General features: G+C 41.6%; 1 protein-coding gene across 1 annotated transcript in view; it reads left to right on the top strand.

The window, feature by feature from the left end:
• Window positions 1–25,035, top strand: part of ZDHHC17 (zinc finger DHHC-type palmitoyltransferase 17) — a 306,091-nt gene that overhangs the window by 120,510 nt on the left and 160,546 nt on the right. The gene's annotated exons all lie outside the window — the stretch shown is intronic.

The raw sequence follows: 25,035 nt of genomic DNA, 5'->3' as shown, positions 1-25,035 counted from the left end.
TTTCGTCATTCATTTTACTTGACGCCGAGACCTTTCACACGATTGCGTCATTTCCGGTTATTTTTGGCGCCAAAAAAGTTTGTTACGTTGTGCGTCATACTTGGCGCCAAACTTTTTCATTATTTATATACCCCATTGATGTTTGCCTATTGCCTTTTCTCTATCAGAGGGCTATGCTATTTGCATTTTCTCCAACATTGGTGTGTCCGGTCCACGGCGTCATCCATTACTTGTGGGAAATGTTCTCCCCCACAGGAAAAGGCAAGGAGAGCACACAGCAAGAGCTGTCCATATAGCTCCCCCTATGGCTCCGCCCCCCAGTCATTCTCCTTGCCGCTCTGAACAAGTAGCATCTACCACGGGGATGGCGAGGAGTTTGTGGTGTTAGTTGTAGTTTTTTATTCTTCTATCAAGAGTTTGTTATTTTAAAATAGTGCTGGCTTGTACTATTTACTCTATAACAGAAAAGTGATGAAGATTTCTGTTTAAGAGGGCTATGATTTTAGCACAAGTAACTAAAATCCATTACTGTTACCACGCAGGACTGTTGAAACAAGAGAACTTCAGTTGGGGGTAACAGTTTGCAGACTCATCTGCTTCAGGTATGACTAGTCTCCTTCTAACAACACAGGCTAATGCTAGATGACAGTCATTTTTCCCCTCAGGGGAAACGGTAAGCCATTTTTCTTTCACCTCAGCAAAAAAGATAACAGGCTTCCCCTTTTTGTTTTTTATGCTGGTAGACACTGTTAGGGGCTAAATCGATTGGTTTTTATTACAATATTATACCATTTGAAATATTTTATAAGCTCACATACACTTGGGAACGTTTTTTATTGATCTGGCTTGTTTTAGACACCTAAATCTAGTCAGGAAGGCCCCTTCACTCTAGTGTGCCGAGGGAGGAAGCCTCATTTTGGCACTTCAGCTGTGCAGTTGAATTTCAAGGCAGTGCATGCAGATTCATGTGAGAGGGTCCTGTGGTTCAGAAAGTGACTCCAAAAGGCTTTTTTCTGTGAATGGTGGCCCCTAAGGAAGGTAAAAAGCTGCAGCAATGCTGTAAGCAGGGATTGTGGTGTATAAAAACGGTTACATCCAACAATTAGCTCCGGTTTGCTTGTTTTAAGAGCTAGAGTCTCCATATTTGCTGTGCAATACTTTCTAAGCATTAAGACACTGGGGTCCAAATTTCAGAAAAATCGGATATTGCCTTCATAGTTTTTTGAACATTCAGAAATAAATGTGTCATTTTATTATTTAGAGAGACAGTAACGTTTTTGTTTAAAATCGTTTTTATTGCATTGTTTGCCTGCCTAAATCTGTTTAACATGTCTGTTCCATCAGATAACCTATGTTCTGTGTGTATAGAGACAAATGTGGTTCCCCCTTCGAGTGTTTGTGATAATTGCGCCATAGCGTCCAAACAAAATCAGGACAGCTCTGTTATTTTTCATAATGTTGCCCAAGATGATTTATCTAATGAAGGTAGTGGGGATAGCTCTACATCCTCTCCTTCTGTGTCTACACCAGCTTTGCCCTCACAGGCGACACCTAGCGCGCCAGTGCTTATTTCTATGCAACAATTATCAGCAGTAGTGGATAATTCTATAGCAAATCTTTTATCCAAACTGCCAGTTTTTCAGAGAAAGCGTGATTGTTCAGTTTTAAATACAGATAAAAAGGATGAACAATCAGACGCTGACGATGCCTTATCTATTTTACCCTCACATCAATCGGAATTGACTGTGAGGGAAGGGCTGTCTGAGGGTGAAATTTCAGACTCAGGAAAAATTTCTCAACAGGCAGAACCTGATCTAGTGGCATTTAAGTTTAAGCTAGAACATCTCCGCGCTTTGCTTAAGGAGGTATTAGCTACTCTGGATGACTGTGATTCCATGGTAGTACCAGAGAAGTTGTGCAAATTGGACAAATTTTTAGAGGTCCCAGTGCACGACGACGCTTTTCCAATACCTAAGAGGGTAGCGAACATAGTGGAAAAGGAGTGGGAGAAGCCAGGTGTACCCTTTGCCCCACCTCCTATATTTAAGAAAATGTTTCCCATAGTAGACCCTAGAAGGGGGACGCATGGCAAACGGTCCCGAAGGTTGAGGGAGCTGTTTCAACACTAGTGAAGCGCACAACTATTCCTATAGAGGACAGCTGCGCTTTCAAAGATCCTATGGATAAAAAATTGGAAGGATTGCTTAAAAAGATTTTTGTTCAGCAAGGGTTCATCCTTCAACCAGCTACGTGTGTTATTACTGTCACTTCAGCGGCGTCCTTTTGGTTCGAAGAACTAGAAAGGTCGCTCCAGAAAGATACTTCCTATGAAGAAGTCATGGACAGAATTCACGCATTAAAGTTAGCTAATTCCTTTATATTGGATGCCGCCTTTCAAATAACGAAATTGGCGGCGAAAAACTCAGGTTTTGCTATAGTAGCGCGGAGGGCGCTTTGGCTAAAATCCTGGTCGGCAGACGTGTCGTCCAAGACTAAGTTACTGAATATTCCTTTCAAGGGTAAGACCCTTTTTGGGCCGGAATTGAAGGAAATTATTTCAGACATCACTGGGGGTAAGGGCCATGCCCTCCCACAGGATAGGCCTTTTAAGGCTAAGAACAAGTCTAATTTTCGTTCCTTTCGCAATTTCAGGAACGGACCGGCTAATAACTCCACTGCCGCTAGACAAGAAGGTAACGCGGCCCAGCCCAAACCAGCTTGGAAGTCCATGCAAGGCTGGAACAAGGGTAAACAAACCAAGAAACCTGCTGCTGCTACCAAGACAGCATGAAGGGGTAGCCCCCGATCCGGGACCGGATCTGGTAGGGGGCAGACTATCTCTCTTTGCTCAGGCTTGGGCAAGAGATGTTCTGGATCCCTGGGCACTAGAGAGAGTTTCCAAGGGATACCTGTTAGAATTCAAGGGACTTCCTCCAAAGGGAAGGTTCCATCTGTCTCGCTTATCTTCAGACCAGATAAAGAAACAGGCATTCTTACATTGTGTAAGAGACCTATCAAAGATGGGAGTGATAAACCCAGTCCCCTCCGGGGAACAAGGTCTAGGGTTTTACTCAAACCTGTTTGTGGTTCCCAAAAAAGAGGGAACTTTCAGGCCAATTCTGGATTTAAAGATATTAAACAAGTTCCATCCTTCAAGATGGAAACCATTCGGACAATCTTACCAACAATCCAGCAGGGTCAATTTTTGACTACTGTGGATCTGAAGGATGCGTATCTGCATATCCCAATCCACAAATCTCATCATCAGCTCCTGAGGTTCGCCTTTCTGGACAAACATTACCAGTTTGTGGCTCTTCCATTCGGTTTAGCCACCGCTCCCAGAATTTTCACAAAGGTGCTAGGGTCCCTTCTATCGGTCCTAAGACCGAGGGGCATCGCTGTAGCACCTTATCTAGACGACATCCTAATCCAAGCGTCGTCTCTTTCCAAAGCGAGGGCTCATACAGACATTGTGTTGGCTTTTCTCAGATCTCACGGGTGGAAAGTGAACATAGAACAAAGTTCACTGTCACCGTCCACAAGGGTTCCTTTTCTGGGAACAATAATAGATTCTGTGGAAATGAAGATCTTTCTCACAGACGTCAGAAAGACAAAGCTTCTAAAAGCTTGTCGAGTTCTTCACTCTATTCCTCAACCCTCCATAGCTCAATGCATGGAAGTAATAGGACTAATGGTCGCAGCAATGGATGTGGTTCCTTTTGCTCGAATTCATCTAAGACCATTACAGCTGTGCATGCTCAATCAGTGGAATGGGGACTATACAGACTTGTCTCCCCAAATTCAAGTAGACCAGGTAACCAGGGACTCACTTCTCTGGTGGTTGACCTAGGATCACCTGTCTCAGGGAATGAGTTTCCGCAGACCGGAGTGGGTCATCGTCACGACCGACGCCAGCCTCTTGGGGTGGGGCGCGGTCTGGGACTCTCTGAAAGCTCAGGGCCTATGGTCGCGGGAAGAGTTGCTTCTCCCGATAAACATTTTGTAACTAAGAGCTATATTCAATTCGCTCCTGGCTTGGCCTCAGCTAGCGGAAGCCAGGTTCATAAGATTTCAGTCGGACAACATAACGACTGTTGCGTACATCAATCATCAGGAGGGAACAAAGAGTTCCCTAGCGATGAAGGAAGTAACCAAGATAATCCAATGGGCAGAGAATCACTCCTGCCATCCATCTGCTATTCGCATCCCAGGAGTAGACAACTGGGGGGCGGACTATTTGAGTCGTCAGACTTTCCATCCGGGGGAGTGGGAACTCCATCCGGAGGTCTTTGCTCAGTTAACCCAATTATGGGGCATTCCAGACATGGATCTAATGGCGTCCCGTCAGAACTTCAAGATTCCTTGCTACGGGTCCAGATCCAGGGATCCCAAGGCGACTCTAGTGGATGCATTAGTGGCGCCTTGGTCGTTCAACCTAGCATATGTGTTTCCACCGTTTCCTCTCCTCCCCAGGCTCATAGCCAGGATCAAACAGGAGAAGGCCTCGGTGATTCTGATAGCTCCTGCGTGGCCACGCAGGACTTGGTATGCAGACCTGGTGAATATGTCATCGGCTCCACCATGGAAGCTACCTTTGAGACAGGACCTTCTAGTACAAGGTTCATTCGAGCATCCCAATCTAGTTTCTCTGCAGCTGACTGCTTGGAAATTGAATGCTTGATTTTATCCAAGCGTGGGTTTTCAAATTCTGTGATTGATACTCTGGTCCAAGCCAGAAAACCTGTGACTAGAAGGATTTACCATAAAATATGGAAAAAATATATCTGTTGGTGTGAATCCAAAGGATTCTCCTGGAGTAAGATTAAAATTCCTAAGATTCTCTCCTTTCTCCAAGAAGGTTTGGATAAAGGATTGTCAGCTAGTTCTCTAAAAGGACAGATTTCTGCATTATTAGTCTTGTTGCACAAACGACTGGCAGCTTTGCCAGATGTACAAGCTTTTGTTCAGGCTTTGGTTAGAATCAAGCCTGTTTACAGACCCATGACTCCTCCTTGGAGTCTAAATTTAGTTCTTTCAGTTCTTCAAGGGGTTCCATTTGAACCTTTACATTCCATAGATATTAAGTTACTATCTTGGAAAGTTCTGTTTTTGGTTGCTATTTCTTCTGCTAGAAGAGTTTGTGAATTATCTGCTTTGCAGTCTGATCCACCCTATCTGGTTTTCCATTCAGATAAGGTTGTTTTGTGTACTAAGCCTGGTTTTCTTCCAAAAGTTGTTTCCAACGAGAACATCAACCAGGAAATAGTTGTTCCTTCTTTGTGTCCGAATCCAGTTTCAAAGAAGGAACGTTTATTACACAATTTAGATGTTGTTCGTGCTTTAAAGTTCTATTTAGAAGCAACAAAAGATTTTAGACAAACCTCATCCTTGTTTGTCGTTTACTCTGGTAAGAGGAGAGGTCACAAAGCTACTGCTACCTCTCTCTCTTTCTGGCTGAAAAGCATTATCCGCTTGGCTTATGAGACTGCCGGACGGCAGACTCCTGACCGTATCACAGCTCACTCAACTAGGTCTGTGGCTTCCACATGGGCCTATAAGAATGAGGCTTCTGTTGACCAGATATGTAAGGCAGCGACTTGGTCTTCTCTGCACACTTTTGCCAAATTCTACAAATTTGATATTTTTGCTTCTTCGGAGGCTGTTTTTGGGAGAAAGGTTTTGCAAGCCGTGGTGCCTTCTGATTAGGTAACCTGATTTGCTCCCTCCCTTCATCCGTGTCCTAAAGTTTTGGTATTGGTTCCCACAAGTAATGGATGACGCCGTGGACCGGACACACCAATGTTGGAGAAAACAGAAATTTATGCTTACCTGATAAATTACTTTCTCTAACGGTGTGTCCGGTCCACGACCCGCCCTGTTTTTTTTTTTTAATCAGGTTGAAATTTTTTTTCTTTATACACTACAGTCACCACGGCACCCTATAGTTTCTCCTTTTTCTCCTAACCGTCGGTCGAATGACTGGGGGGCGGAGCCAGAGGGGGAGCTATATGGACAGCTCTTGCTGTGTGCTCTCCTTGCCTTTCCCTGTGGGGGAGAACATTTCCCACAAGTAATGGATGACGCCGTGGACCGGACACACCGTTGGAGAAAGTAATTTATCAGGTAAGCATAAATTCTGTTTTTCCCATTCCTGAAACTGTCATATAAGGAAATAGATAATTTTGCTTTATATGTTGTTTTTTCGCTTACATTTTGCAAGACGTCTTAATCTGACCCTGCCTCAGAAGTTTCTGCTGGAACATTGCTGCCTGACATCGGTTCTACCAAAGCTAAGTGTATTTGCTGTAAAATTGTAGAAATTATTTCGCCGAATGTCATTTGTAATAGTTGTCATGATAAACTTTTACATGCAGATAGTGTATCCATCAGTAATAGTACATTGCCTGTTGCAGTTCCTTCAACTTCTAATGTGCATGTTATACCTGTAAATTTTAATGAGTTTGTTTCTGATTCTATCTAGAAGGCTTTGTCTGCATTTCCACCTTCTAATAAACGTAAAAGGTCTTTTAAAACTTCTCATTTAGATGATGAAATTTCAAATGACCAACAGCATAATAATTTATCCTCTTCTGATGAGGATCTATCTGATACAGAAGATCCTTCCTCAGACATTGACACTGACAAATCTACTTATTTATTTAAAATAGAGTATATGCGTTCTTTATTAAAAGAAGTGTTAATTACTTTGGATATTGAGGTAACCAGTCCTCTTGACGTTCAGTCTAATAAACGTTTAAATGCTGTTTTTAAACCTCCTGTGGTTTCTCCAGGTGTTTTTCCTATTCCTGAGGCTATTTCTGGTATGATTTCTAAGGAATGGAATAAGCCAGGTACTTCTTTTATTCCTTCTTCAAGGTTTAAAAAATTGTATCCTTTACCAGCAAAATCTATAGAGTTTTGGGAAAAAATCCCCAAAGTGGATGGGGCTATTTCTACTCTTGCTAAACGTACCACTATTCCTATGGAAGATAGCACTTCCTTTAAGGATCCTTTAGATAGGAAGCTTGAATCTTATCTAAGGAAGGCCTATTTATATTCAGGTCATCTTCTCAGACCTGCAATTTCTTTGGCTGATGATGCGGCTGCATCAACTTTCTGGTTGGAAAATTTAGCGCAACAGGAATTGGATTCTTACTTATCTAGCATTGTTCGCTTACTGCAATATGCTAATCATTTTATTTGTGATGCTATTTTTGATATTATCAAAATTTATGTTAGATCCATGTCTTTAGCTATATTAGCTAGAAGAGCTTTGTGGCTTAAATCTTGGAATGCTGATATGACATCTAAATCTAGATTGCTATCTCTTTCTTTCCAAGGTAATAATTTATTTGGTTCTCAGTTGGATTCTATTATTTCAACCATCACTGGGGGTAAGGAAGTTTTTCTGCCTCAGGATAAAAAACCTAAGGGTAAATCTAAGGCTTCTAACTGTTTTCGTTCTTTTCGTCAGAATAAGGAACAAAAACTCAATTCTCCCCCAAGGAATCTGCTTCCAATTGGAAGCCTTCCTCAAATTGGAATAAATCCAAGCCATTTAGAAAACCAGTCAGCCCCTAAGTCCGCATGAAGGTGCGGCCCTCATTCCAGCTCAGTTGGTAGGGAGCAGATTAAGGTTTTTCAAGGATATTTGGATAAGATCTGTCCAAAATCAATGGATTCAGAGCATTGTCTCTCAAGGGTATCGAATAGGGTTCAGAGTAAGACCTCCTGTGAGAAGATTTTATTCTCTCACGTATCCCAGCAAATCCAGTAAAAGCTCAGGCTTTCCTGAAGTGTGTTTCAGACCTGGAGTCTTCAGGGGTAATCATGCCAGTTCCTCTTCAGGAACAAGGTTTGGGGTTTTATTCATATCTATTCATTGTCCCAAAAAAGGAAAATTTATTCATACCAGTTCTGGATCTGAAAATTTTGAATCGTTATGTAAGAGTACCAACTTTAAAGATGGTGACTATAAGGACTATTCTGCCTTTTGTTCAGCGAGGACATTATATGTCCACAATAGACTTGCAGGATGCATACCTTCATACCTTCATATTCCGATTCATCCAGAACATTTTCAGTTTCTGAGATTCTCTTTTCTAAACAAGCATTACCAATTTGTTGCTCTTCCGTTTGGCCTAGCAACAGCTCCAAGAATCTTTTCAAAGGTTCTGAGTGCCCTACTCTCTGTAATAAGAGAACAGGGTATTGCGGTGTTTCCTTATTTGGACGATATCTTGGTACTAGCTCAGTCTTTACGTACTGCAGAATCTCACACAAATCAACTAGTGTTGTTTCTTCAGAAACATGGTTGGAGGATCAATTTACCAAAAAGTTTCTTGATTCCTCAGACAAGGGTCACCTTTTTAGGCTTCCAGATATATTCAGTGTCCATGACTCTGTCTCTAACAGACAAGAGACGTTTAAAATTGGTTGCAGCTTGTCGGCACCTTCAGTCTCAGTCATTCCCTTCAGGGGCTATGTGCATGGAAGTTTTAGGTCTCATGACTGCAGCATCGGACGCGATCCCCTTTGCTCGTTTTCACATGAGACCTCTACAGCTTTGTATGCTGAACCAATGGTGCAGGGATTATACAAAGATATCACAATTAATATCCTTAAAGGGACAGTCAACCCAAATTTTCAAATATGTTATTTCTATAGCGTTGCTAACGATATTTAGTTTGCATTGTAGCCTAATTCATTACTCTAAATCGTTTCTGAGCATTACTACTTACTTGTTTGATCTTTGCAGTTTAAAATGCCCGCCTGCCCCCTCCCCTATTTCGTCATCAAGATCCTAAATTTGTTCAGTCCCCAGCTCTATGTCGGCTACTTCTCGTGAATGCACGCTCCTGGTTTTTTAACGCATGCGCATTGCGCTGCTAACACTAGGGGGAAGGAACTAAAAATACTTTCTCAAGTTCTGACACGTCTGATATTTCAGACGTACCAGTGTGCTGCCTGTCATCGTAGTTAACTGTGATGAACCTGCATTTTTAACTTGCTCCTGAAACTCATATAAACATACAATCAAAATCATAGTTACTACATAAGTATTGAAGTAACACAGTTTGTAATACTGTTTTAAAATACCATCTTATTGCTGTCACAGAAATAAGCCGTTTGCCCAGGAGGAGACGGACTTGATCGTACTGCCCAGAATAATTTATAGCAACATACTTATAACGATCAAGTCCGTCTCCCCCTGGGCAAACGGCTTATTTCTGTGACAGTATTGAAGTAACACAGTTTGAAAAATACTGTTTTAAAAAAGCCTGTCCCATAATTCAGCTTTTTTATTGTTCTGCAAGTTGAAGCAACATTCCATAGCTATAAAAACATGCGCCCACAACTGCTTGTTTAGTAAAGGATGTATGTATGATAATGTTACAAAGCACCGTGTGTTTGTGTCATAGCAGCTCTCTCTAAGGTATGCACAAGTCTAGAATTTGTATGCAAAGATGATTGACACATACACAACAATTCTAGACATCTACACTGCGAGGAAATTGTTACGTAAATCAGACTGAGCCAGGACTAATTGTTGTTGAAATAAAACTTGGGAAGATAGATTTTAACGAATATACCCATCCTTTTGTAGTGTCTCGCTAATTAGGTTCTGTTCATAAATGGATGTAGCACTTTACATTGGTATCTCTAACTGAACAAACTACAGAGTTTATTCTATAAAAATGGACATAAGGGTCTATTGCCTATTGATAATAACTGCAGCCAACGACGGCTGAATACAGTGACTAATTAATAAGCTATCTGACTGTTACTAAAAGCTGTGAGCCACAGACCACAACACGTTACTTGTCATATCGGTATAGTGCTGGAGAAACTGACTGGAAAGGATTTGCTACCATTTCTTCCATGAAACAAAGTCTGAGATTGTTACATTTTAAAGTGATGAGTTTAAATAAATGTAGCTCCTTATGATTTTTTTTGGGGGGGTGGATTTTCATAGTATAATATTTAGCCCTGATTAAACAGTAGGAAAAAAAAGTTTCATTCAAATGTAAAATAAACTTCAAAAGATTTTTGTAACTGGTTCAAGGAGCTGGGTTAATTAATTCCTAAATTTATACTAATAAAGCTTTATTAGTCACAAAATACCAGCATTTAAATAATGATATTATATTTCTGGAGCCATTATTCAGTTTAAAGGAACATTTCTATATATGCACAGTATATATTGACACAAAGTGTGATTGTAAATCCAAGCGTATAAAAAACGCTAGGATTTACCATCACTAAAAATAAAAGCTGCTAAACTCACCCTATTTATCTGGCAAGTAGATCGCTAACTCGTCCACCCACAGCACAGAAGCCAATCTAAGGTGTCAGTCAATGGTAGTTGCCAAGCTGCAACTTTATTATTCAACTGCAGTTGCTTTAAACTGAATAATGGCTCCAGAAATATAATATCATTATTTAAATGCTGGTGTTTTGTGACTAATAAAGCTTTATTTGTATTAATTTAGGAATTAATTAACCCAGCTCCTTGAACCAGTTACAAAAATCTTTTGAAGTTTATTTTACATTTGAATGAAACTTTTTTTTCCTACTGTTTAATCAGGGCAAAATATTATATTATGAAAATCCACCCCCCCAAAAAATCATAAGGAGCTACATTTATTTAAACTCATCACTTTAAAATGTAACAATCTCAGACTTTGTTTCATGGAAGAAATGGTAGCAAATCCTTTCCAGTCAGTTTCTCCAGCACTATACCGATATGACAAGTAACGTGTTGTGGTCTGTGGCTCACAGCTTTTAGTAACAGTCAGATAGCTTATTAATTAGTCACTGTATTCAGCCGTCGTTGGCTGCAGTTATTATCAATAGGCAATAGACCCTTATGTCCATTTTTATAGAATAAACTCTGTAGTTTGTTCAGTTAGAGATACCAATGTAAAGTGCTACATCCATTTATGAACAGAACCTAATTAGCGAGACACTACAAAAGGATGGGTATATTCGTTAAAATCTATCTTCCCAAGTTTTATTTCAACAACAATTAGTCCTGGCTCAGTCTGATTTACGTAACAATTTCCTCGCAGTGTAGATGTCTAGAATTGTTGTGTATGTGTCAATCATCTTTGCATACAAATTCTAGACTTGTGCATACCTTAGAGAGAGCTGCTATGACACAAACACACGGTGCTTTGTAACATTATCATACATACATCCTTTACTAAACAAGCAGTTGTGGGCGCATGTTTTTATAGCTATGGAATGTTGCTTCAACTTGCAGAACAATAAAAAAGCTGAATTATGGGACAGGCTTTTTTAAAACAGTATTTTTCAAACTGTGTTACTTCAATACTGTACCAGACACAATGTCCTCTGGAATTATTTTCTTTGAAGATGAAACAAACAGAACAGAGGAGGAAAAAGTATTGTCATCCAGTCTAGAAACCGGAGTTTCTTCAGTGTCTAGAATGTTTGCTAAGCCCAGATGAAATTAAAACACATAAGTCTTCCTAGTCAAAATAACGGACACAAAGGTCTGACATTAAATATTTTAGGACATGACGATAATCATTTTTTGAAAATCTTGATAATTATGCATAAATTTCAGCAAAAAATATTTAAATTTACAAAGAAAGAAAAAAAGGCAATAATTGGCTTTTTGTGCAGTATAACAGCATACAAATAACTGTGATGAACCGGCATTTTTAACTTGCTCCTGAAACTCATATAAACATACAATCAAAATCATAGTTACTAAGTATTGAAGTAACACAGTTTGCAATACTGTTTTAAAATACCATCTTATTGCTGTCACAGAAATAAGCCGTTTGCCCAGGAGGAGACGGACTTGATTGTTATAAGTATGTTGCTATAAATTATTCTGGGCAGTATGATCAAGTCCGTCTCCTCCTGGGCAAACGGCTTATTTCTGTGACAGCAATAAGATGGTATTTTAAAACAGTATTGCAAACTGTGTTACTTCAATACTTATGTAGTAACTATGATTTTGATTGTATGTTTATATGAGTTTCAGGAGCAAGTTAAAAATGCAGGTTCATCACAGTTAACTACGATGACAGGCAGCACACTGGTACGTCTGAAATATCAGACGTGTCAGAACTTGAGAAAGTATTTTTAGTTCCTTCCCCCTAGTGTTAGCAGCGCAATGCGCATGCGTTAAAAAACCAGGAGCGTGCATTCACGAGAAGTAGCCGACATAGAGCTGGGGACTGAACAAACTTAGGATCTTGATGACGAAATAGGGGAGGGGGCAGGCGGGCATTTTAAACTGCAAAGATCAAACAAGTAAGTAGTAATGCTCAGAAACGATTTAGAGTAATGAATTAGGCTACAGTGCAAACTAAATATCGTTAGCAACTTTATAGAAATAACATATTTGAAAATATGGGTTGACTGTCCCTTTAAATCCCAATGTACGACACTCTCTGACGTGGTGGATAGATCACCATCGTTTAGTTCAAGGGGCTTCTTTTGTTCGGCCAACCTGTACTGTGATCACAACAGATGCGAGTCTTTCAGGTTGGGGAGCTGTTTGGGGATCTCTGACAGCACAAGTGGTTTGGAAATCTCAAGAGGCGAGATTACCAATAAATATTTTAGAACTCCATTCAATTCTCAGAGCTCTTCAGTTTTGGCCTCTGTTAAAGAGAGAACCATTAATTTGTTTTCAGACAGACAATATCACAACAGTGGCATATGTCAATCATCAGGGTGGGACTCACAGTTCCCAAGCTATGAAAGAAGTATCTCGGATACTTGCTTGGGCGGAATCCAGCTCCTGTCTAATCTCTGCGGTACATATCCCAGGTGTAGACAATTGGGAGGCGGATTATCTCAGCCGCCAGACTTTATATCCATGGGAGTGGTCTCTCCATCCAGATGTATTTTCTCAGATTGTTCAGATGTGGGGTCTTCCAGAGATATATCTCATGGCCTTTCATCTAAACAAGAAACTTCCCAGATACCTGTCCAGGTCCAGAGATGTACAGGCGGAAGCAGTGGATGTGCTGACACTTCTTTGGTGTTATCATCCTGCTTACATTTTCCCGCCTCTAGTTCTCCTTCCAAGAGTGATCTCCAAAATCATCATGGAACAATCATTTGTGCTGCTGGTGGCTCCAGCATGGCCACACAGGTTTTGGTATGCGGATCTGGTTTGGATGTCAAGTTGCCCGCCTTGGCCACTTCCGTTACAGCCAGACCTACTATCTCAAGGTCCGTTTTTCCATCAGGATCTCAAATCATTAAATTTGAACATATGGAAATTGAACGCTTAGTTCTAAGTCATAGAGGTTTCTCTGACTCAGTGATTAATACTATGTTTCAAGTTCGTAAATCTGTCTCTAGAAAGATTTATTATAGAGTTTGGAAGACTTACATTTCATGGTGTTCTTCTCATAAATTCTCCTGGCATTCTTTTAGAATTCCTAGAATTTTACAGTTTCTTCAGGATGGTTTGGATAAAGGTTTGTCTGCAAGTTCCTTGAAAGGACAAATCTCCGCTCTTTCTGTTTTATTTCACAAGAAAGATTGCTATACTTCCTGATATACATTGTTTTGTACAGGCTTTAGTTCGTATTAAGCCTGTCATTAAATCAATTTCTCCTCCTTGGAGTCTTAATTTGGTTTTGAAGGCCTTACAGGCTCCTCCATTTGAACCTATACATTCTTTGGACATTAAACTACTTTCTTGGAAAGTGTTGTTCCTTTTGGGCATCTCTTCTGCTAGAAGAGTTTCTGAGCGATCTGCTCTTTCTTGTGAGTCTCCTTTTCTGATTTTTCATCAGGATAAGGCAGTTTTGCGGACTTCTTTTCAATTTTTACCTAAGGTTGTGAATTCTAACAACATTAATAGAGAAATTGTTGTCCCTTCCTTATGTCCTAATCCTAAGAATTCTTTGGAAAGATCCTTGCATTCTTTGGATGTGGTCAGAGCTTTGAAATATTATGTGGAAGCTACTAAAGATTTCAGGATGACTTCCAGTCTAATTGTTTTATTTTCTGGTCCTAAGAAAGGTCAGAAGGCTTCTGCTATTTCCTTGGCTTCTTGGTTGAAACTTTTGATTCATCAAGCTTATTTGGAGTCAGGTCAGGCCCCGCCTCAGAGAATTACAGCTCATTCTACTAGATCAGTCTCCACTTCGTGGGCTTTTAAGAATGAAGCTTTAGTTGATCAGATTTGCAAAGCAGCAACTTGGTCTTCTTTGCATACATTTACTAAATTCTACCGTTTTGATGTATTTGCTTCTTCGGAAGCAGTTTTTGGTAGAAAAGTTCTTCAGACAGCTGTTTCAGTTTGATTCTTCTGCTTTTGATTTGTTTTTTTCTTTCAATTTTGAAAATAGTTCTTTTTTTGGGTTGTGGATTAATTTTTTTCAGCGGAAAATGGCTGTTTTTATTTTATTCCCTCTCTAGTGACTCTTGAATGGAGATCCACATCTTGGGTATTGCTATCCCATACGTCACTAGCTCATGGACTCTTGCCAATTACATGAAAGAGAACATAATTTATGTAAGAACTTACCTGATAAATTAATTTCTTTCATATTGGCAAGAGTCCATAAGGCCCACACTTTTTTATGGTGGTTATGATTTTTTGTATAAGGCACAATTATTTCCAAATTTCTTTTGTTGATGCTTTCTACTCCTTTCTTTATCACCCCACTGCTTGGCTATTCGTTAAACTGAATTGTGGGTGTGGTGAGGGGTGTATTTATAGGCATTTTGAGGTTTGGGAAACTTTGCCCCTCCTGGTAGGATTGTATATCCCATATGTCACTAGCTCATGGACTCTTGCCAATATGAAAGAAATTAATTTATCAGGTAAGTTCTTACATAAATTGTGTTTTTTCTTATATATATTTTAAAATAATTTTGGAAAACTTACACTCTGAAAACATATATATTCATTTAATATAGTGTTTTGTGTCTGTTAAATTATTGTACCATTTTATGCTGAATGTGTTGTTATATTTCTTTGCTTATACATCTTTTTTTACTGAATTTTTTAGTTTAGCTCTGCTTAGTGGCAAATGGATTTATAAGGCTTGCACTTTTATTAACTTATGAATTTGATCTATTTTAGATACGTGAATTGTTAAGCATGTTTTATAAAATAATTTTAAGATTAAAATGATCCTAGTTAGGAAAGCTGCCACACTCTGTTCCAAAAGTTAAAAAGGTTTGACGAGCATCATTTCAAGGCACCTGCCCCTTTGTCAAGCTGAATACAAACTACACACAGTAAGCATTTAAACCCATCTCCAATAATAGGCTGACCAACCAGCCATTGGGATATAAAGGTGCAGGTTTTTTGAATAAAATATTATTTTATTTCTATAATTCTCCAGTTATTGCACTAGCGATGGAGGATACTGTTACTTAGAGGGCACTCCCTCTATTCCTAAAGAGAAATTCCTGTTTATATTGTGAGGAGGCCTTAGTACGTCCCCTCAATTATGTTAAATATGTCTTGATAATGTGATAATTTCAAACATGTTTGATACCACTGTGCCGTCCTCCTCTGAGGAGCTGTTGTCCAGTGAGGTGCGTACCGTACATGCTTATCTCTCTACACATGCAGTTTCCCGTTGCATTGCTGATCCTCCATCTGGAGGGGGCCATTTTTTCACCAGACGTTACTGCGCAGCTCAGACGGCAGTGTCTGCAGCCTTTAATGCTTTACCTCGCCCTGCTAAGCGCAAGTGAAAGGTTACATATTGCACTCCTTCCCAGAGTACATCAGATATTTTATTGGATTTAACTGATAGGGTTATGAGAGAATGAAGTTCTTTCTGAGACTTCAGAGTATGAACATTCTGGGTCGGAGTCTGCTGCCTCTAAACCTCCGGCTGCGGAGGAACCAGACTTTAGTTTTAGGAACTTTTCTTCTAAAGGAAGTTTTTTGGCGATTTCAGTGGTTCCAGGGGCCAAAGTGCTTGAGGAACCTTTGATTCCTAAATTGGATAGAGTTTGAGGACAAGGTGGTACCTTATCCTTCTCTGCTCCTGTTAGATGGCGAACATTATTAATAATGGGACTTCTCCTTTTAACAAATCGTTTCCGGTCCTGGACTCTCAATGGAGTTGTGAGGTTCCGTCCCTAAAAGGGATGGCGCTATCTTCACCCTTGCTAACGTTATACTATACCGTTTGAGGATAACTCTTCGTTTTAAGAGCCCATGGATAAAGGATGGAAACTCTGTTAAGAAAGTTGTTTCAACATACGGGATATTTGTTTACTCCGGAGACGGTCGTTGCTGCGGTTCCTGGAGAAACTACCTTCTGGTGTGACTCCTTTATAGGGTTTATCGGGGGTTGCCTCGATGTTACTCAGGAAAGATTTACTGCCTTGAGGGTTGCTAATTCTTTTATCTGTGATGCTATTAGGCAGATTATTTGCCTAAATGCTAAGACTTTAATTATTTTGTTTTTGTTCAGGCCCGTCGGGCTCTGGCTGAAGTCATGGTCTGCGGATATGACTTCTAAGTCTAGACTTCTTTCTCTCCACCTTTAAGGGAATGATTTTGTTTGGTCCAGGCCTGGACTCAATTATCTCCATGGTCACAAGGGGCAAGGGGCCCTTCTACAGCAAGAGAATATGAACGAGTCTAAGGGACAATTTTCGTTTTGATAATGCCTGTCAGCAGTCCTCCGCTAAACCTGAGCAAAACAAGAGTTTTTGGAAGCCGGCTCAGTCCTGGAACAAATCCAAGCAGAGAAAGAAGCATGCTGAGTCTAAGTCGGCATAAACGGGCTGTCCCCGGTCATCTTCTGGATCGTGTAGAGGGCAGAGTGGAGTGTCACTCATTTCAGTCGCTTGGTTGAGGGACGTGCAGGATCCATGGGTCCTGGAGGTCACAGCTCAGGGTTACAAGATAGGTTTCAAGTCTCAGCCACCCAAGGGCAGTTCCTCCTATCTCTCCTGTCTTCCTGACCAGAAAAGAGGTTTGATTCCCCGCTAACCCAGAATTCTCCAAGAAGTTTTTCGGAGAGTGGACCATTCGCAATCTTTCCTCTTATCTTCCATCCATGGGATCGAAGAAGACATTATAGAAAGAGTTCTCTTGTTTCAAGTACCAGGTTAGAATTCTCAGGTACTATAATAGTCTCCATGGACAGGAGAACATTTCTAGCAGACCGGAGACGTTGCTCGACATGTCTTGTCCTCCAGACCTCCTTAGGGCCATCTGTGGCTCAATGTATGGAGGTCATTGGCCTCATGGTGTCCAGCATGGACATAATTTCCTTTGCCAAGTTTCACCTCGCATTTATAACTTCGCATGCTGAAGCAGTGGAACGGCGATCATTCCGATCTGTCTCTACAGATTTCTCTGGACAACCGGCCGAGAGAATCGCTCTCTTGGTGTTTTTGTTTGGATCCCTTGTTCAAGGGATGTCCGTCTCAAGACTATCCTGGGTGAGTGTGACTACAGTTGCGAGTCTGTCAGGATGGTTAGCTGTTTGGGGTGCCAGGAAGGCACAGGGCCTATAGACTCAGAAGGAAAAGCTCCTTCCTGATCGCATTTGGGATCTTCGGGCAATATGCAATGCTCTGAAGGCTCGGCCTCTGCTGGGTTCGCCCCAGTTTCCAATCAGACAATATATTCTCGGTGGCTTACATCAACCACCAGGGGGGGAACGAGTAGCTACCTAGCTATGAGGGAAGTATCTCGGATTATGAAGTGGACTGAGACCCACATTTGTTCGCTGTCAGAGATCCATATTCTGGGTGTGGACAACTTGGAAGCCGATTTTCTCAGCAGACAATACTTTATTCGGGGGATTTGTCTCTCCATCCCGAGTGTTTGCGAAATTTGCAAGAGGAAGATCTCATGACGTCTTATTACCGAGTTACCAGATATGGGTCGTGGTACAGGGATCCTCAGGCGGAGCTAACAGATGTATTAACGGGCCCTTGGAGGTTCAATCTAATTTATCTTTTACGGCCCTTACCACTACTTCCTAGTGTAGTGGCTCGAATCAAGCAGGCGTCAGTGATACTGATTGTTCTGCGAAGGATATGGTTCACGGACTAGTGGGGATGTCTTTATCTCCTCCGTGGAAGTTATCTTCTGCTGACCAAGGTCTCTTCATCTATGTCTAGATCTCTGAGGCTGACTGCGTGGAGATTGAACGCTTAGTCCTAGCTAAGAGATGGTTTTCTGGGAGCGTTATTTTTACTGTAGAATAAAAAAAAAATGGAAAACAGCACACCAATTTACCTCTTCCAGTGGGGCACGGAGTAACAGACTTGCCAAGTCTCAACAAAGTCCAAAATTTCAAGGAATTCCAGCCACCAATTTCTTTTAAAAGACCTTTATTCTTTTGTCATGGGTCCCATTGATATACAACGTTTCAAGCCAGCATTAGGCTCTTAGTCGTGTACATGACTAAGAGCCTAATGCTGGCTTGAAACGTATATCAATGGGACCCATGACAAAAGAATAAAGGTCTTTTAAAAGAAATTGGTGGCTGGAGTTTCTTGAAATTTTTGAGCGTTATTTTTACTCTCATTCAAGCTTGTAGCTGGTTGCTAGTCGCATCTATCATAAGGTGTGGAGGACCTACTTATTCTGTTCTCCAGGATAAACTGGAGAAGGGCTTTTCTGCAGATTTCGGCCCTGTCTGTTACTGCACAAGAGGTTTGCTGAGCTTCCTGATGTGCAGTCACTTGTAAAGGCTCTGCTAGGATCAGACCTGTGTTTAGATCTATTGCTCCTCCTTGGAGTTTAAATCTTGTTCTTTAGGTTTTGCACGGGCTCCGCTGGAGCCATTGCATGAAGTAGACATAAAATTGTCTTGGAAGGTTCCTTTTCTATGGGTTATTGCTTCTGCGTGCAGAATATCTGTAATTACTGCCTTGCAATGCGTCCCTCCTTATCTGGCTTTCCATGCTGATAAGACTGTTCTACGACCCAAGTTAGGTTTTCTTTTTAAGGTTGTGTCAATTTGCAACATCAATCAGGAGATTGTGGTTCCTTTCCTATGTCCTACTTTTTCTTTGTCGAAGGAACGTTTTCAACGTAATTCTGGATGTGGTTTGTGCCTTGAAGTCTTATCTTCAGGCCACAAAGGAATTTAGACAAACTTCTTTTCTTCTGTTATGTGTGATCAGTCCACGGGTCATCATTACTTCTGGGATATAACTCCTCCCCAACAGGAAATGCAAGAGGATTCACCCAGCAGAGCTGCATATAGCTCCTCCCCTCTACGTCAGTCCCAGTCATTCTCTTGCACCCAACGACTAGATAGGATGTGTGAGAGGACTATGGTGATTATACTTAGTTTTTATGACTTCAATCAAAAGTTTGTTATTTTAAAATAGCACCGGAGCGTGTTATTACTTCTCTGGCAGAGTTTGAGGAAGAATCTGACAGAGATTTTTTACTATGATTTTAACCGGAGTCGTTAAGATCATATTGCTGTTCTCGACCATCTGAGGGAGGTAAAGGCTTCAGATCAGGGGACAGCGGGCAGATGAATCTGCATTGAGGTATGTGGCAGTTTTTATTTTCTGAATGGAATTGATGAGAAAAGCCTGCCATACCGTTAAAATGACATGTATGTATACACTTCAGTATTCTGGGGATGGTATTTCACCGGAACTACTGTGTTAAGGTCACTAATCCTTTTAATAACTATTCTCATGTTAAACGTTTTTGCTGGAATGTAGAATCGTTTACATTGCTGAGGTACTGTGTGAATAAATGTTTGGGCATTATTTTCCACTTGGCAGTTTTTTGCTTTAATTGTGACAGTTTCGTTTCTCTTCACTGCTGTGTGGGAGAGGGAGGGGCCGTTTTTGGCGCTCTTTGCTACGCATCAAAAAATTCCAGTCAGCTACTTTTATATGTCCTGCATGATCCGGTTCATCTCTGACAGATCTCAGGGGTCTTCAAACTTCTTTGAAGGGAGGTAAATTCTCTCAGCAGAGCTGTGAGAATTCTTATAGTGACTGTGTATAAAAAACGTTGTTTTGTTTTTCTTATGTACAAATTTAATTAGTGTTGTTTTTTACTAATGGGAACAAACCTTTGCTAAAAGTTGTGTTGTTTTAAAATTTGATGCAATAACTGTTTTTCAGTTCATTATTTCAACTGTCATTTAATCGTTAGTACCTCTTTGAGGCACAGTACGTTTTTTGCTAAAAAAGATTATAACCAAGTTGTAAGTTTTTTGCTAGTGTGTTAAACATGTCTGACTCAGAGGAAGATATCTGTGTCATTTGTTCCAATGCCAAGGTGGAGCCCAATAGAAATTTATGTACTAACTGTATTGATGCTACTTTAAATAAAAGTCAATCTGTACAATGTGAACAAATTTCACCAAACAGCGAGGGGAGAGTTATGCCGACTAACTCGCCTCACGCGACAGTACCTGCATCTCCCGCCCGGGAGGTGCGTGATATTTTGGCGCCTAGTACATCTGGGCGGCCATTACAGATAACATTACAAGATATGGCTACTGTTATGACTGAAGTTTTGTCTAAATTACCTGAACTAAGAGGCAAGCGTGATCACTCTGGGGTGAGAACAGAGTGCGCTGACAATGCTAGGGCCATGTCTGATACTGCGTCACAGCTCGCAGAGCATGAGGACGGAGAGCTTCATTCTGTGGGTGACGGTTCTGATCCAAACAGATTGGACTCAGATATTTCAAATTTTAAATTTAAATTGGAGAACCTCCGTGTACTACTAGGGGAGGTCTTAGCAGCTCTCAACGATTGTAACACTGTTGCAATACCAGAGAAACTGTGTAGGTTGGATAAATACTTTGCGGTACCGGCGAGTACTGACGTTTTTCCTATACCTAAGAGACTAACTGAAATTGTTACTAAGGAGTGGGATAGACCCGGTGTGCCGTTCTCACCCCCTCCAATATTTAGAAAGATGTTTCCAATAGACGCCACCACTCGGGACTTATGGCAAACGGTCCCCAAGGTGGAGGGAGCAGTTTCTACTTTAGCTAAGCGTACCACTATCCCGGTGGAGGATAGCTGTGCTTTCTCAGATCCAATGGATAAAAAATTAGAGGGTTACCTTAAGAAAATGTTTGTTCAACAAGGTTTTATATTACAACCCCTTGCATGTATCGCGCCGATTACGGCTGCGGCAGCATTTTGGATTGAGTCGCTTGAAGAGAACCTTAGTTCCTCTACGCTAGACGACATTACGGACAGGCTTAGAGTCCTTAAACTAGCTAATTCTTTCATTTCGGAGGCCGTAGTACATTTAACCAAACTTACGGCTAAGAACTCAGGATTCGCCATACAGGCACGCAGGGCACTGTGGCTAAAATCCTGGTCAGCTGATGTTACTTCTAAGTCCAAATTACTTAATATACCTTTCAAGGGGCAGTCCTTATTCGGGCCCGGTTTGAAAGAAATTATCGCTGACATTACGGGAGGTAAGGGCCACGCCCTACCTCAAGACAAGGCCAAAGCTAAGGCTAGACAGTCTAATTTTCGTCCCTTTCGGAATTTCAAAACAGGAGCAGCATCAACCTCCACTGCACCAAAACAGGAAGGAGCTGTTGCTCGTTACAGGCAAGGCTGGAAGCCTAACCAGTCCTGGAACAAAAGCAAGCAGGCCAGGAAACCTGCTGCTGCCCCAAAGACAGCATGAACCGAGAGCCCCCGATCCGGGACCGGATCTAGTAGGGGGCAGACTCTCTCTCTTCGCCCAGGCCTGGGCAAGAGATGTTCAGGATCCCTGGGCACTAGAGATCATATCTCAGGGATACCTTCTAGACTTCAAATTATCTCCCCCAAGAGGGAGATTTCATCTGTCAAGGTTGTCAACAAACCAGATAAAGAAAGAAGCGTTTCTACGCTGCGTACAAGATCTGTTAACAATGGGAGTGATCCATCCGGTTCCGTGGTCGGAACAAGGACAAGGGTTCTACTCAAACCTGTTTGTGGTTCCCAAAAAAGAGGGAACTTTCAGGCCAATCTTAGATTTAAAGACTCTAAACAAATTCCTAAGAGTTCCATCGTTCAAAATGGAAACTATTCGGACAATTTTACCCATGATCCAAGAGGGTCAGTACATGACCACAGTGGATTTAAAGGATGCTTACCTTCACATACCGATCCACAAAGATCATCACCGGTATCTAAGGTTTGCCTTCTTAGACAGGCACTACCAGTTTGTAGCTCTTCCATTCGGATTGGCTACGGCTCCAAGAATCTTCACAAAGGTTCTGGGTGCCCTTCTAGCGGTACTAAGACCGCGAGGGATTTCGGTAGCTCCGTACCTAGACGACATTCTAATACAAGCTTCAAGCTTTCAAACTGCCAAGTCTCATACAGAGTTAGTTCTGGCATTTCTAAGGTCGCATGGATGGAAAGTGAACGAAAAGAAGAGTTCTCTCTTTCCTCTCACAAGAGTTCCATTCTTGGGGACTCTTATAGATTCTGTAGAAATGAAGATTTACCTGACAGAAGACAGGTTAACAAAACTTCAAAATGCATGCCGCGTCCTTCATTCCATTCAACACCCGTCAGTAGCTCAATGCATGGAGGTGATCGGCTTAATGGTAGCGGCAATGGACATAGTACCTTTTGCACGCCTACACCTCAGACCGCTGCAACTATGCATGCTAAGTCAGTGGAATGGGGATTACTCAGATTTGTCCCCTACTCTGAATCTGAATCAAGAGACCAGAAATTCTCTTCTATGGTGGCTTCATCGGCCACACCTGTCCAGGGGAATGCCATTCAGCAGGCCAGACTGGACAATTGTAACAACAGACGCCAGCCTACTAGGTTGGGGCGCTGTCTGGAATTCTCTGAAGGCTCAGGGACTATGGAATCAGGAGGAGAGTCTCCTTCCAATAAACATTCTGGAATTGAGAGCAGTTCTCAATGCCCTTCTGGCTTGGCCCCAGTTAATAACTCGGGGGTTCATCAGGTTTCAGTCGGACAACATCACGACTGTAGCTTACATCAACCATCAGGGAGGGACAAGAAGCTCCCTAGCAATGATGGAAGTATCAAAGATAATTCGCTGGGCAGAGTCTCACTCTTGCCACCTGTCAGCAATCCACATCCCGGGAGTGGAGAACTGGGAGGCGGATTTCTTGAGTCGCCAGACTCTTCATCCGGGGGAGTGGGAACTTCATCCGGAGGTCTTTGCCCAAATACTTCGACGTTGGGGCAAACCAGAGATAGATCTCATGGCGTCTCGCCAGAACGCCAAACTTCCTCGCTACGGGTCCAGATCCAGGGATCCGGGAGCAGTTCTGATAGATGCTTTGACAGCACCTTGGAACTTCAGGATGGCTTATGTGTTTCCACCCTTCCCGCTGCTTCCTCGATTGATTGCCAAAATCAAACAGGAGAGAGCATCAGTAATTCTAATAGCACCTGCTTGGCCACGCAGGACTTGGTATGCAGATCTAGTGGACATGTCATCCTGTCCGCCTTGGTCTCTACCTCTGAGACAGGACCTTCTGATACAGGGTCCATTCAAGCATCAAAATCTAACTTCTCTGAAGCTGACTGCTTGGAAATTGAACGCTTGATTTTATCAAAACGTGGTTTTTCTGAGTCGGTTATTGATACCCTGATTCAGGCTAGGAAGCCTGTTACCAGAAGGATTTACCATAAAATATGGCGGAAATACCTATACTGGTGCGAATCCAAAGGTTACTCCTGGAGTAAGGTTAGGATCGCTAGGATATTGTCTTTTCTACAAGAAGGTTTAGAAAAGGGTTTATCAGCTAGTTCATTAAAGGGACAGATTTCAGCTCTGTCCATCTTGTTACACAGACGTCTGTCAGAAAATCCAGACGTCCAGTCCTTTTGTCAGGCTTTAGCTAGGATCAAGCCTGTGTTTAAAGCTGTTGCTCCACCATGGAGTTTAAACTTAGTTCTTAACGTTTTACAGGGTGTTCCGTTTGAACCCCTTCATTCCATTGATATAAAAATGTTATCTTGGAAAGTTCTGTTTTTAATGGCTATTTCCTCGGCTCGAAGAGTCTCTGAGTTATCAGCCTTACATTGTGATTCCCCTTATCTGATTTTTCACTCAGACAAGGTAGTTCTGCGTACTAAACCTGGGTTCTTACCTAAGGTAGTCACTAACAGGAACATCAATCAAGAGATTGTTGTCCCATCCTTGTGTCCAAATCCTTCTTCAAAGAAGGAACGTCTTTTACACAATCTGGATGTAGTTCGTGCCCTCAAGTTCTACTTGCAGGCAACTAAAGATTTTCGCCAAACTTCTTCCTTGTTTGTCGTTTACTCTGGACAGAGGAGAGGTCAAAAAGCTTCTGCTACCTCTCTCTCTTTTTGGCTTCGTAGCATAATACGTTTAGCCTATGAGACTGCTGGACAGCAGCCTCCTGAAAGAATTACAGCTCACTCCACTAGAGCTGTGGCTTCCACTTGGGCCTTTAAGAATGAGGCCTCTGTTGAACAGATTTGCAAGGCTGCAACTTGGTCTTCGCTTCATACTTTTTCCAAATTTTACAAATTTGACACTTTTGCTTCTTCGGAGGCTATTTTTGGGAGAAAGGTTCTTCAGGCAGTGGTTCCTTCTGTATAATGAGCCTGCCTATCCCTCCCGTCATCCGTGTACTTTTGCTTTGGTATTGGTATCCCAGAAGTAATGATGACCCGTGGACTGATCACACATAACAGAAGAAAACATAATTTATGCTTACCTGATAAATTCCTTTCTTCTGTTGTGTGATCAGTCCACGGCCCGCCCTGTTTTAAGGCAGGTAAATATCTTTTAAATTATACTCCAGTCACCACTTCACCCTTGGTTACTCCTTTCTCGTTGTTTCTTGGTCGAATGACTGGGACTGACGTAGAGGGGAGGAGCTATATGCAGCTCTGCTGGGTGAATCCTCTTGCATTTCCTGTTGGGGAGGAGTTATATCCCAGAAGTAATGATGACCCGTGGACTGATCACACAACAGAAGAAAGGAATTTATCAGGTAAGCATAAATTATGTTTTTCTGTTTGTTCTCTTTCCAGGAAGAGTGGGGGTCAAAGGGCCTCTTAGACTTCCTTATCTTT

The sequence above is a fragment of the Bombina bombina genome, chromosome 6 (genome assembly GCF_027579735.1).
Source record: "Bombina bombina isolate aBomBom1 chromosome 6, aBomBom1.pri, whole genome shotgun sequence".
Lineage (NCBI taxonomy): Eukaryota > Metazoa > Chordata > Amphibia > Anura > Bombinatoridae > Bombina > Bombina bombina.
The sequence above is the reverse complement of the archived record's forward strand: the minus strand, read 5'-3'. Positions and strand labels throughout refer to the sequence as shown.